Source organism: Nothobranchius furzeri, chromosome 4 (genome assembly GCF_043380555.1).
Source record: "Nothobranchius furzeri strain GRZ-AD chromosome 4, NfurGRZ-RIMD1, whole genome shotgun sequence".
NCBI lineage: Eukaryota > Metazoa > Chordata > Actinopteri > Cyprinodontiformes > Nothobranchiidae > Nothobranchius > Nothobranchius furzeri.
Genome location: NC_091744.1, coordinates 57,702,732 through 57,716,603, shown reverse-complemented (window position 1 = coordinate 57,716,603; position 13,872 = coordinate 57,702,732). Strand labels below are relative to the sequence as shown.

General features: G+C 43.5%; 1 protein-coding gene across 1 annotated transcript in view; it reads right to left on the bottom strand.

Annotated features, from left to right (window-relative positions):
• The window catches only part of pparab (peroxisome proliferator-activated receptor alpha b), a 50,185-nt gene extending 36,775 nt beyond the window's left edge, over window positions 1-13,410 (bottom strand). The window contains exon 1 of the mRNA XM_015963950.3: window positions 13,201-13,410. The gene's annotated coding sequence lies outside the window, so the exon portion shown is untranslated. The remainder of the gene's footprint in view (window positions 1-13,200) is intronic.
• Window positions 13,411-13,872: the final 462 nt, after the last annotated feature.

The window sequence follows — 13,872 nt, the reverse complement described above, 5'->3', positions numbered from 1 at the left end:
AGACGATGCCCGCACTGCCCGCTCACCACAGCCACGAACACACCTCATCAACACATACCAACACAGTATTGGAGCAGGCGGAGGGGGATTATGGGTCTTAGCACACCTCTGTTGTCGCTTGGCTTTCCAGGGCTGGAGTCTAGCAGGGGGATCTGGCCGTCTGGCTAGGGTCTGGGGTGGTGGGTTGCTTTGCTCAGCGTTGGGGGGGGGGGGGGGGGGGGGGGGGGGGGGGGGCCTGCTCATCAGCACCCCAGGAGAAAGGGTCGAACTCTGAGAACCGGTGATGGTTGTAGCCTTTGTGCAGCAGAACCGGGACCAGAGTGAAAAGGGTGTGTATGGGGAGCATGAGTGGGTGCCCGGCGTGCATTTTTGTAAGTCTTTGGTTGTATGTGTGTGTGTGAGCATGAGGGAGGGAGTGTGTGACTGTGTTTGTGTATGACTGTATATGTCAGGTGGAGCCTTTGACTCCTCCCCTCTCCTGGAACTTCTTTGCTGCTGTACATCTTTGCCTCCCCTCCCCCTGCCACACCTGGTGTGGAGTGTGGTGCCTTGGTCTGCCTGAGTGTTCGCGGCTCCCGGGTCAGGGGGTTTAAGATTTTTGGCATCTGCCTGATTAATCCCAGGTGGGATCTGAGTCCCTGGGCTCTGTTGGGTCCCTGGCGGGGCTAGTCGCCTCTGGGTCCCGGGTCGCTGTGTTGCGGGCTCGGCTGGCTTGGGGGTGGAAGCTGCAGGCGGGCCTGTGGGCTTGCCGCTGATATACCCCGGGACTCTGCCGTCTGCTGGTTGTGGTTCCCCGGGGCAATTCTCTGTGCCTCTCGAGGGGGGGCAGGGGCTTTTCTGGTCGCAGTCTCTCTGGGGTCCCTGCGCTCTGGGGCAGCTCCTGGATCTCTGGGACTTGCAGCTCCCTCCATCTCCTACACATCTTTGGGGGGCAGATCTGCGGCCCCTCACACTCTCTATTGGATGCTCCTATGGAGAAACCTTACATATACAAGCGCAGGTACGCACACAGGTGCTCACATGGTGCTCTCATAAGTATGGACTTGGGCATGTTAAACACGTCTCCAGGCTGTGGTTGGCACTAAATGCACTATGATTTATTATTGTGTGATTGTTCAGTAAAACAATGTTTATTTTACATTTCTTCATCAGGTTGACGCAGTAATAGTTTGCTCCCTTTTCTTTTTTTTCTCCTTCTGCAGGTCTAGAAGCAGACTCTTGTTCATCATTGATTGTTTATTTTTGTGGACCCCCCCCCCGCGCTTCTTCCTTTTTCTTTCACCTCTGACTCCGTGTCTGGTCGGAATTAAAAGCATTCAAAAAACGATAACAATAAAGTTTTAAGTATCAGGCGTGACATTAAAAGCAGAAGCTTTGATGCTCCACCTGAGAGTAAATCTGTGAGACTTGTCACCAGCATTCAGACATTAATTCTGTTTGCTTCACAGCCAGACAGGACACAGAAAAAAATAAAATAAAATAAAAAAATGGCAATGGATTTTGATGCAACTCAACTCTGGAGAAACTAAACTGAAATGTTTCTGTCAGAAAAGCTCACTGCTGAGTATGTGAGATGGGTGGCTCCAGGTGAGAGGACATTTATATTTCATACTTGCTTCCATGTGTTTAAATGTTGAATCTCCAAATGAACAATCAGAAACACAAAACAAATCAGAGTTCATTGATAAAAGTTTATTCTGCTACTGTCATAAATGGGACTTGTTACTTCCCTTTCCCCTGTACAAGTTGTGATTGGTTGCTTTCTTAAACTTTAGTTTGTATTTACTATTTACAGGTGAAGAGATGGATAATTTTGTAATCCCATCAGGGCTGTGTGAAAAGGCATGTAAACAATTTAATGCTCTCAGAAAGGATTTTTCCACTCATGTCACTATGAGAATTTTGGATACTTATATGCATTGTACTCTTTTATCTTGTGATACTTGAATAAAGGTTTTGAATGGCAATTGTTAAACTTTTGGATTGAGGCAAAATGGGTAATGTTAATGATTAAGAGTGACTAGAAAGGCGGGAACTAATGTTTTTTATTCAATAATTGCATTGGATTGTTGACAATTATAATTGTTTAATTTAATCCTGACAAAAGAAGACTTCAGTAGAATGTTTGTATTGTTTTGGTAAACTTTTTCAAGAGGAAAAGTTCTAATTTCACTTCTGTGGTTGAGCTGATGACACTGCAAAACTGACAAAAAGTTGATTTTTATTTCAGTTTAGCAGTAATGTCAATTCAGTACTTTAACTACTGTTACTGCAGTGACATTAGACTTTATTTTATAAGGTTACTTGACTGAGACTGTATTTTATTGAACGTAAAAGCTATTATTTGAGTTAACATAATTAAATAACAGAAAGAATTGCCATGTGAAATAGCCTTCTTTCAGCATTAACCCATTTTGTTGGGCTAACATCATTTCCATGGGTTTGAGCAACGTCAGTTACTAATGTTAATCTACTACTGTAAAATTAGTTAGATCAGCTTTATTCAATCAAGTTGGATGCAATTGAGGAGATTTAGTAGGACCAAACTTATTGATTTAAGTAGGATCAAAATGTTTCAAATAATTGAAGTTGATCCATTAAATTAACCAACATCCAACTGTAATTAATAAGTTCACTCAACCTTAGTGAATAACTTTGGTCAACACAAGTACTTTAAGTTAGGATAACAGAAACGTATGATGCTGAACTAAAGCAATTTAATCATGTAGCAATCCTTTCCATGATTTTTTTCAGTTCATTCAAAGAGCTATTTTTTTTTTGGGTGTGTTGCCAATATGGAGAATTCCTACAGAATTTCCACACTCACGTATAGCTTCAGTGTAAACATAAACCAGGGGTGATTTTGACCTTCTCAACTGCCAGATGTTTCAATTGTGAGCAGTTATTAAAACTGTTCCAAGAAAAAAGTTCCATTCCGTGCCAAATTCTGGATCCTGCCCGTCTCTTTCTACTCATTTCCAAATCAGTTGAAAGGATCAAGCAGGCCACCATTTCAAAACTTCCCTGAACTTCATCCAAGCCATAAATTGTGAAGTGGAGAAACTGCAACCTTTATCAGCTGCCAGACGTATGGTTGGATGAACAAGACAGCGGGTAAGAACTGCATCTATTACACAAGGCTGACAGCAAACATCACACCCACTTCCTGAGTCGGTAGCCATATATTTTTTATTATCAACCTTATTGCAATTAATAATAACTTCTAGCAGGCAAAAAAAGAGACAATGATCATTAGCACTCGTGCAGGATGACTAAAAGGTCACAGGCAGTATTGAATATATAGTAACTGACAACCAGAAATTATCGTAGAACGAAAGCTGTTTGTCTCAAAAGGGATCCCTCTGAGCTACCAACACTAAAAGCAGCAATAGTCCTTTCCTGGTTTTATCACTGGCTGGCGAAACAGAAAACGGTCACACACACTAATATTTTTTTGGACCGCCTTTAGCTTTGACTACGGCACACATTAACTTTGGCATTGTTTTGATAAACTTCTGCAATGTCACAAGATGTGTTTCCATCCAGTGTTGCATTAATGTTTCACCAAGATCTTACACTGATGATGGTGGAGTCTGACCGCTGCACAAAGCCTTCTCCAGCACATCACAAAGATTCTCAGTGGGGTTGAAGTGTGGACTCTGTGCCCGTGCCATCATGGAAGATGGAATAACCTGGTCATTCAGTATATTCAGGTAGTCAGCTGACCTCATTCTTGGAGCACATCCTGTTGCTGAACCTAGACCTGACCACCTGCAGCAACCCCAGATCATAGCACTGCCCCCACAGGCTTGTACAGTAGGCACTAGGCATGATGGGTGCATCACTTCATCTGCCTTTCTTCTTACCCTGATGCACCATCACTCTGGAACAGGGTCCATCTGGACTCATCAGACCAGTTTTTAATAATGCTCATGTGTTTATGTAGAAGATCATCAGGGGGCCTTTTGTTCCCTCTTCGGGGGGAAACTCCCACTGGGTTTGAATCTGGAACTCTCCACCATTTGACCTTAGAACTGAAGAAGCCTCTCGGATGAGAGGTGAAACGTCTTCAAGCAACTCAAAGAAGTCCAGACGGTTTTCTTTCAAAGCTCCTTAGACAATAATGCGTTGGGACAGTTCTTAACCCAATATTAGTCATTTCTGCAATGTCCATAAATGTTTTCTCTGCTTGATGAAAATAATCTGACCCTCCAACACATTCTCACACCCGAAGGATCGAAAAATGATGATGGGTGACCAAGCGTTTGTTTCCAACACATTGGGAGTCCCAACATGTCGGGAGGTGACGCACTGTGCCAGAGTGTTGGTTTCCGATGCCTGCGGTAAAACGCACATTTAACCGACATTTAACCTCCAACCTCTTGCTATTTAACCTTCCCCTCACCCTCATCCTAACCTTAAGCCAGTTTCTCATTCTTAACTTCCTGTTAACTGTGTTTGAGGGGGACGTTACAACTAGAAACAAAGTTTTGCATGCGCAAGAGGGTTAAGGTTAGGATGAGGGTGAGGGGAAGGTTAAATAGCAAAAGGGTAAAGGTCACAATTCAGTGAAATCTCCGTTTTACCGTGGCATTTGGAAAATGGCACTCTGGCACAGCGCGTCGCCCCCTGACACGTTGGAAACAAAGGCTTGGTCACCCAGCGTCATTTTTCGAAGCTTCGGGTTTGAGAATGAGTTGGACTCTTCTCAAGCAGACTAACGTCTTTTCCACGATCACCAGATGTGTCTTTCCACATGGTTGTTTAAGATATGAGAAGCAACTCATTGCATCACTGAGTTAAATAACTTATCATCCATGCAGTAATTATCCAATAGGTGGCTTCTACATTTGCCTAGTTATATCCAGGTGACAACTTGTTTTTGGTCGGGCGGTGTATCTTTTGTTTTCTGAAGGGGCTTCTAAACCAAACACAACGTCACATTGTAACATTGTATTCCTTCAAAAAAAAAAAAAAAAGAAATACATTTTCCAACAATTTTATTTGTATTTTTAAAACCTACTTAATCAAAGACCCAACATTCTTTGGAGGAGTATAAATCATCCTGTCTTTCATGCTACAGTTTTAAAATAAGACAAAAAAGGATGGAATTAAAGCCATTTGGTCAAGTCTTGAAAATGTTATGCACCTTTCCATGCTAAATGTAAAGATCTTGAAATGTTTGTTAGCACTCAGAGGGTGTTATAAAGTTAGGGTTAACTCTGAGGCACCAAAACGTCAAAGGTTAGCTCAACATCCATGAAACAGACTAAGCAGCAAACGTTTTTGTGACTGCTTAATTGGATGAGCTGAAATGGCCACTTTTTTATGGATTCACTCCATAAGTAAAATAATCTGTTGATGTGCATCCAGTGAATATCCCTGGGAGTTTAATTCAAATCTGTCCAATGTTTGTTGTAATATTTTGCTAAAAGTGAGTTAATCTCTACTCCCTCAACACATTTTAGCTTAATATCTGTAAAACCGACTGCGTTTTAGCCATTTTTGTATTCTCCATTTTCACTTTGGTTGGCTGTTGAGGCCATTTTTATTGAAGTTAACTCTTAAAGTTAATAATCTGCTGTGAATGTATGTCCAATGACTATTTTGTGAAAGTTTTAATAAAACTGGTTCAAAGGTGCACGAGATAGTTTGACAACAGACGTGCACACACTGCAAAAGCAGCAACACCAAAGACTGTACCACGTAAATCCACCTGTCTGATCCCGGACTCTGTGGTGTTTTTCTACTGACCCCTTTTACTTGTGGGGAGTTTTAACCAAACGCCCATAATTCTTTGGAGTCTGTTTTTACAGCCGACTGCACTGCAGATCTTCAAGATTTCATTCTATTTTGTGTGTCAGTGATGACTCAGCCGGGGGTCAGTTTCTCTGCTCAGCTGGAGTAAACCAAATATAAGACATCTGTGCTGTGTCATTCTGGCTTTTAATGGGCATGTTTCTGAAGTTTTACGGTTCTACACATTTGTTGTGTATCCTTTGGGTTTATGAAATCAAATCGCTTCCTTTTACAAACAACTTGAAAAGCTTGATTTGATCCAACGCTCAGATTCGTGTTAGTCTTCCTCGTTTTCTGTAAAGCAAAAGGCACCTTTGGTCAGTTTGTGCATAAGAACACAAGATGAAACAAACTGCTTTCTAAAATACAATTTAAAGGTCTCCTATGTCACGGAGCCCATTCAAAGAAGTTTCTGCAAGACCGAACAACAAAATAAGAGAGGGAGTGTCTGATTGAATCATTCACTAAAACTTAGACAAGAACAACACGGAGCTGCAAGATTTCTCCTTTTCAAAAAGACAGCTGTGTGTATCTTGTTTCATTTTCCAGCATGACACTAGAGCACTGATTTCCCCCTTCCTGGCTGCCAAACAAGCCTACGTGTTTGAAGGGGAGGCATGCAACACACACATGGCTTGGTGACTGAACAGCACTAATTTACCCTGCTAAGTTCACAGGGTACAACAAAGGACCAAAGTGTTCCGGCGCTGAAAACAGGAGCTACAGCTTTGCAAATCGCATAAGAGATGGAGACAATCCAAGGACATACTTGATGGTTTGATGATAAAAGTGCTGACTACAACAGTATGTTTCTTTTAGTACTCTGTCAGGGTTGAATTCAGTTTAGTGATACAGCGCCAATCCACATTTATTTATATCACTTTTTACGCAACTTTGCAACCAAAGTGCTGAACAATTAAAAACAACAAAAAAGAAGCTTAGATAAAAAAGTAAATAAATGCGTCACAGCTTAAAATAGACAAACCTGAGTATACTAAGTGTGTCAATCAAGAACAATAAACGAGTGCTCAACTCCAGCGAGTAAAAGTGTGTCTTTAGAAGAGTTTTAAAAGCCATAAGCGAGGAGGCCTGCCCAATCCTAGCAGGCAGCTGATTGCGGAGCCTAGTAGCGGCCACAGCAAAAGCCCGATCACCTCTCAGCTTCAACCTCACCCTCGGAATGACCAGCTGCTGCCGATCAGCCCAACTTAAATGTTGTGGTGGATACCTGAAAGGTACGTCAAACGACAACAAGAGTCGTCTCAAGTCCCTTCACAAAGTAAACATTCCAACTGAGTTCAATTACAACTCAATCAAAACCAGAATGGAAGCCCAAGGTGCTAGAGTGGAGTGCACCACCTGGTCCTAACTTAAGCCAGCTTTAACTGGAAAGACTGGAGTTAGAGCCGAGTGCAACGCTCAGGCGTAAGCCCTTCAGATAGATAAAAATCTTTGTCTGTGCCCCAAAGGGTAGCACACCTTTAGTTATCCTCATAATACAAATGAATACAAACAGACTATAAAAAGCAATATACTACAATATGAACCTACTTAATTCTGTTCAGAACCGATACTGCTGAGGGTGCAAAAGATTATGTGTACACACTCTTCCAAGCCAATAGGGTTATATGGCCTGCCTGATGGCAGCAGTATAAAGAATGCATAAAGTGGGTGGGAAACAGCCGCCGTGCCCAAGTGTACCTTTTACGCCTGGTCCACACTAGAACTTAAGGATACACCTGAGCAAACGCCCAGCTGGTGCACTCCACTCCTGAAGAGATGGAGCCTGCTTTACTGCCAGAGGGAGCTCATTCCAAAGGGTTGGTGCCATTATTGAGAAGGCCCAGTCCCCCCTCGATCTCAGCTTAGCCAGTGGGACTTCCAGTAGTTAATTATGCCAATTTGTTCAAAGCGTCCTATGTAAGGAAACCCAGCAGATTGCATCGAGTCACTGACTAGTGTAAGAAACTTTACAGCAATCCCCATACGTAGCAAGCTTGTAGCAACAGTAGAGAAGAAAAACCCCTTTTAACAGGAAGAAACCTCCAGCAGGACCTGGCTCAGTATCAGCAGCCATCTGCGACGACTCACTGGGGTTTGAGAAGACAGAGCACACACACACACACACACACACACACACACACACACACACACACACACACACACACACACACACACACACACGCGCACGCACGCACGCGCGCGCACACACACACACACACATCAAGAAGTGTTTCTATGGCTTCATACGTTGTGATTTCTTAGTAGAAATTCCACTACATTATACTTTGACAAAATAAAAAATAAATTATTTTATGCAGAGACAGTGACTTTTCATGAACACCCAAAGCACCATAACAAGAAAAAGCTATCTTTAGAAAAATGTATTCAAAAACTCTCCACCAACCTGTCCATTTTTGATAAGGCCAATGTTGAGGAGATAGCTTTAACAGAAATGCAAACCAAAATAAAAAAAACTGTTGACCATTCAGATCCTTCTCCAGTCCCCTCTTAGTGAATTTCAGCTTACACGCTGCATCCCATCCTGATCATTAACCCAGACAATCTCCTGTCCAGAGCTGCTTAGTGTAAGTCTGACTGGAGGGTCACAATCCTGATCAACTCAGGAGGACTTTACCATAAGGTAGGCTCAAAGGGGAACAGGCTGGGAGGGGTCAGATGAAGGTCAAAGTTGCCTGATTGTAGAGCACAAGCAGAAAAACAAATGGATCATCAGAGACACCGTCTGAGACAGAAACAGGCATCAGTGTTTTACTACAGCAAAGGTAAGACGATGGATTCTGAGTCAGGAGTCGGCTTCAGGGTTTGAAAGGAGACAGTTAATTGGTTGGTTGGGTTTTACAGTCAGAAACGTAAAAACGTTGGAACTCAGCAAATACAACGGCGTTTTAATAAATATCATTGTATGAAGTTACTGAGAACGTAAGGGCGATTTTAACATCTTTGAAATTGCCCTCAAAAGTCAAAGGCAACATTTGTTAGGGTGCAATAAACGATAGAAAAAAAATAAAAAAGCCAGATATTTTCATTCAGTCATGCACCTTCGTTTCAAGTAGGTGCTGCAAAGTTTCACGAAGTCTGCAAAGACATTTTTTTCTTGTTTACGTATGTTTTGAAACTATTGTCCATGCAAACAAAACAGTTCATCATTACTGGGCTCTTTAGAGTTTCAGTCGTCTTTGATGATGAAGACGTTGGAACTATGTCGTTTGCTGCTAAACGTGTTGACGTTTCCGCATAAAGGCCCAATGACAAACTCTTGACTGTGTTCAGTTGGAAGGAGAACCTGAAAGTCCAGTTTGTGGAGCTGGGTTAAGACGGCTGTTAGACACCCTGTTCTTATCTCTGTCTCTCCAGGCAGTGAATGCAGCAAAGGAGGGAGCGCTAAATACTGGTCTCAAGTTCCTGGAGACAAAGCTGTCAGGAGAGGAGCTCACTAACTAAAAGTGAAAAAAGAGACAAATAGGACAAGATTAAATTTGAGAGATGAAGCTATGGATACCTGATGAAAACAAAGATCTGGGACAAATCTAAATGTGGATATCTACGGTTCTGAGAACTGAACAGGAAAAAAAAAACTTTGGGTTGACTTCCAACCTCCAGTTTTTCTAGCTCATCCGTACTTGGAAATCCTCCAATTTCCTTATATTTAAAACACTGAGAGGTATGAATGCTTAGGGTTGGAAGAACACATGTAGGTTAGGGCTTCCTGCCACGCCATAGATTCTGCTTTACAAAAAACAACAAACCAAATAATCAAAGATCATTTCTGACCACAAATCTTGACACACGTTTTTAATTTAAAACTCAAACCTCTCAATAAAAGGCTTCATTCTTCTGAATGGGGTATTTCACTGGGAAGAGACCAATTGTAAAGGACGCTTCCTGTTACTGGAATTATGATTGTGAAACCTGAATGTTTGACAAATTATGTCTCAAGTTAATTGCAGAGGTGAATACTTTGGGAGGGGTTGGTGACTAAACTGCAAGCAAGATGAGGCCAATCAAGACAAATAGGAAGTCTAAGTCTCCTCCCTTTCCGGTCGGCTCATGGGTCCCCGCAAGAAAAAAAAAATGAATGCAAGTCAACGGGGCTAAAAGCGCTATTTTCTAATCCGCCCTGGATTGCACACATGCTGTACTTCAATTTAAATGAAACGTAATTGTGTGTGTTTGGAATACGCCAGTCATGTACTATGAGATTTATCAGCTTGTAAACGTTCGTAATTAGCACGACTACAAGTCAAATGTCGGCACATCGCATATGACATCACCACATAACCTCCTCCCCCCAGCGTAGCTGCTACTTATCACATGACCATATTTATGGTGGTTCTTTACTCTTGAAGGGAGGATCTGAAGTTTGCTCAACTTACAGCCATTTTTCCTCTGCTTTTCTCCGTGTCTGGTTCAATGATGTCAGTTTGGTGAGGTGCATTTGTAGTCCTGGACATATTTTCACATAACACCTGATATAATGTTTCCCCCTGTTTGAAAATAAGCACTTTCTTGGCATCATAATGCATCTTTAAAATTCACGGACATCTCATCCGTGGCACCAACACTTTCTCGCACCCTAAGCATCGAAAAATGACGCGTGTAACCAAGCGTCAAAATGTGACGAGCAGCGCGTTGGGAGAGGACGCGCTGTGCCAGAGCGTCGGTATCTGACGCCCACGGTCACACGGACATTTGACCGATTTGTGACCTTTATCCTCTTGTTATTTAACCTTCCCCTCACCCTCATCCTAACCATAACCAGCTTGCGCATGCAAAGCTTTGTTTTGCGCTCCGTTGTTCCTCTCAAACACGCTCAATTGACAATTTACACAGACATACTGGGTTAAGGTTAGGATGGGGGTGAGGGGAAGGTTAAATCGCTAGAGGTTCGAGGTGAAATGTCGATTAAATGTCTGTGTGACCGCGGGCGTTGGATACGGACACTGTGGCACAGCGCGTGTCACTGCGCGTCCTCTCCCGATGCGCTGGGGCACCCTGCTCGTCATATTTTGACGCTTGGTCACACGCATCATTTTTTGACGCTTACCCCGGGTTTCCACGGGAGCCGTCAGCAGCACGTTACTGCAGCAGCACGTCTTGCTCGCGTAAGCTGCTGCTTGGCCCTTCCCACGAGACGCGAAGCAGCAGGGGGGCAGCTGTCACCGACAGAGCACGAAGTCACACGAGTGACTTCGTCAGTAAACACAACAACAAGCAGGAGAAAACTACAACATGGCTCCAAAAGGTTTGTGTTTTATGTTCTGTCCGTTTTATAATCGCCAATACGGACCTGAAAAACAAAGGAGACCGCTAGCTAGGTGATAACTTCTCACGGGGCCACACATTTTTAAAAGTAAAGCAACCAGAAGGCAGTACGTTCCTTTATTCTGAAAATCTCGGGAGCTTCTCTCCATTTCCGCGTCCGATTTCCTGTCTTTCCTTCTCCAAAAATGTCGAACTTGACCCGTTTCAGAGGCATCGCGCGTAGAAAATAGAACCGCCGCGTAAAGGCCGCGACATGCTGCTCCTGAGACGCGGCCGACTCGCGCTGCTGATGGCTGCTGACGGCTCCAGTGGAAAAGGTTCTGTTGACCACAGCGGTTCCTATCAGCAGCTATGACGTGCTGCTGCAGTAACGTGCTGCTGACGGCTCCTGTGGAAAGCCGGGGTTAGGGTGTGAGAACGGGATAACAAACGGGCCCCAATTGACTTGCAGTTTTTCATTCTTAAGGTGAGCCATGGTCCAGAAGTAGATGGATGTGACTTTAAGACATTTTGGATGACATGTCGCACAAACCAACTTATTGTAGTTCCAACTGTAAACGTACATATTGTCTTGGAATTTAGAGCCTATAGTAACCAGCAGTCACATTTCAGTGAAGTACAGGCCTAACAGTATCTCACAAAACGCCCTACAGAACTTTAGTTCCCTCTGAGAAACACAAAGGACACTGTCACATTGATGGATGATGAAACTATAATAGGCATTTTAACAACGCTCAAAGGAAAGATAAGGTAGGATCTTTGAACCCAAAGTACACGTCACTCCAAAGTAGAGAGTGATTTGAGGAGTTAGCAAACAGTGGGGGCCTGTGTACAAGCCTGGTGTACAGAGGGAGTGTTTGTTCTGCTAAATTAAGAGTGAACTTAAGAATGGAAAAGCTCAGGAGAAAATACAAATCTTTGTTTTTGTGTTTTCCAACATAAATAAACCTTCAGCCCACACACAGCTACTCACTGCAAACAAACGATAACACACACGTTCGCTTCTCAGACTACAAGTCAATCCGTTTTGATTTTTTGAGTTAATTCTGTGTAAAAGTTAAACAAACTATCTTGCGTGGTGTTGATAGCATCTTGAAACACTTTGTTTTGGAAAAACAGTTACTGTCCAGCAGGACTGATGTGCTAACAGCTGCACCAAAGACCAACGTGCGTTCCTGCCATCTCCTAGAGTTCACAGAAGTTCATGTACACTTTGTTGACCTTTTACATGGATGCCATCTTCTCGTTTATGTGTGTTATTTTACAGTTTCACCGGCAGCAGCAGATCGTAGCTCTTCTGGTGCATCCAGGGGTCAAATCTGACAGGAAACCTTTCATATGTCATCAGAAAACAACATGCAAAGTTATGTTGAGGACAGTAAAGGCCGATAAAATGATGTTGCATAGATGTCGTTAAAATTTCTGAAACTGACGCTGTTATATAGGAAGATATAGATAATCTTTCCTAGCTGTTAGCTCATCAATCCAGTAGAATGTAAGCTGTGGGTTCTGACACAAACTGTTCTCTAAGCTAAAGGATACGGTGGTGATTGTTTAAAACTTTCACACAAATACATTTCAAACCCTTCAACCAAAGATTGGTGTTGTTTGAGTCTCAAACTCAAAGACAGCTGAGAAAGTGTCCTTGTGCAAAGACTGGCTGTAATCCCGACCTTTCCAGAGGTCCCGAGTTGCAGCTTTCACAGCCACAGATCACTACACAAGTCCATTCTGTTGTGCATGACTCTGTGTTGACCTTTTGACACCAGCAGCGTATCAGACATGTTTCCAAGAAGCAGCACCAATGAGCGTCCCACTGACAGAGGAGACACCATCACAGGAAAAGGAGCAGCCTTGTGTTTGTCTCACTAATGATGGAAAGCTTACATCACAAGGGGACATGTCAATTGACGAGCACGCAGGCGCACTGGCGTACCTGATTAGCCATCAACATACAATAACAATGCTGCCACTCAGATGTTTGCCAGTAATAAACGTACAGGCTGCAAGGTGAGAAGTTAAGAAAGTGAATGAAAAACGCCTCTTGGACCGAAAACCAGAACTTCTGCAGCAGATCGCTACTTCATGAGTTAAAGGCTAGATGGACATTTGTACCTTGCAGCAGGGAGCGCAATCCGGAGCCTCCATATCCCCGTAAAAGTGGCTGCGCTTGAGGAGAGGTCGGCGCACAGAGGAACGGGGTAGCAGAGTCCCTGACGCCGATCACGTCCTCGTTTTCTCCCCGCTGTTCTGCTGCTGCTGCGGCTGCTTGCTGCTGTCAAAAATCCCCCTGCACGTCCATGCACGGCCGAGACATGGTGCTTCCCACCAGCAGGAAATTACGTCACATGTGACGGCCAGCAGCGCAAGAACGCACACACCCCCCTGACACACCTATAGTTTCAGCGAATAGAAACACAGCGAGCTTTTCCCTTGTGGAGGACGCCCCCTAACACCAGAGAGCTTAGAGACAGAGCCGTGCTGCTGCTGGAGAAGGTCAGAGCCACAACCAGGAGCCAAGCAGCAGCACCGCAAAGTCTGTCTCACCTCTGGAGATAGCTTAGTCCAGATGATGGGTGGAGAACAGAGGGAAGAGGACATAGATGGAAGATGATGCAGGGCCGGTGCTAGCCATCTGGGCGCTCTATGGTGCACTACGTTTTATTTATTATGTCTACACATTCATCTGACTTTACAGAGATAACTGATCCTTGTTCAATACAGGGCACATCTATCTATCTATCTATCTATCTATCTATCTATCTATCTATCTATCTATCTATCTAT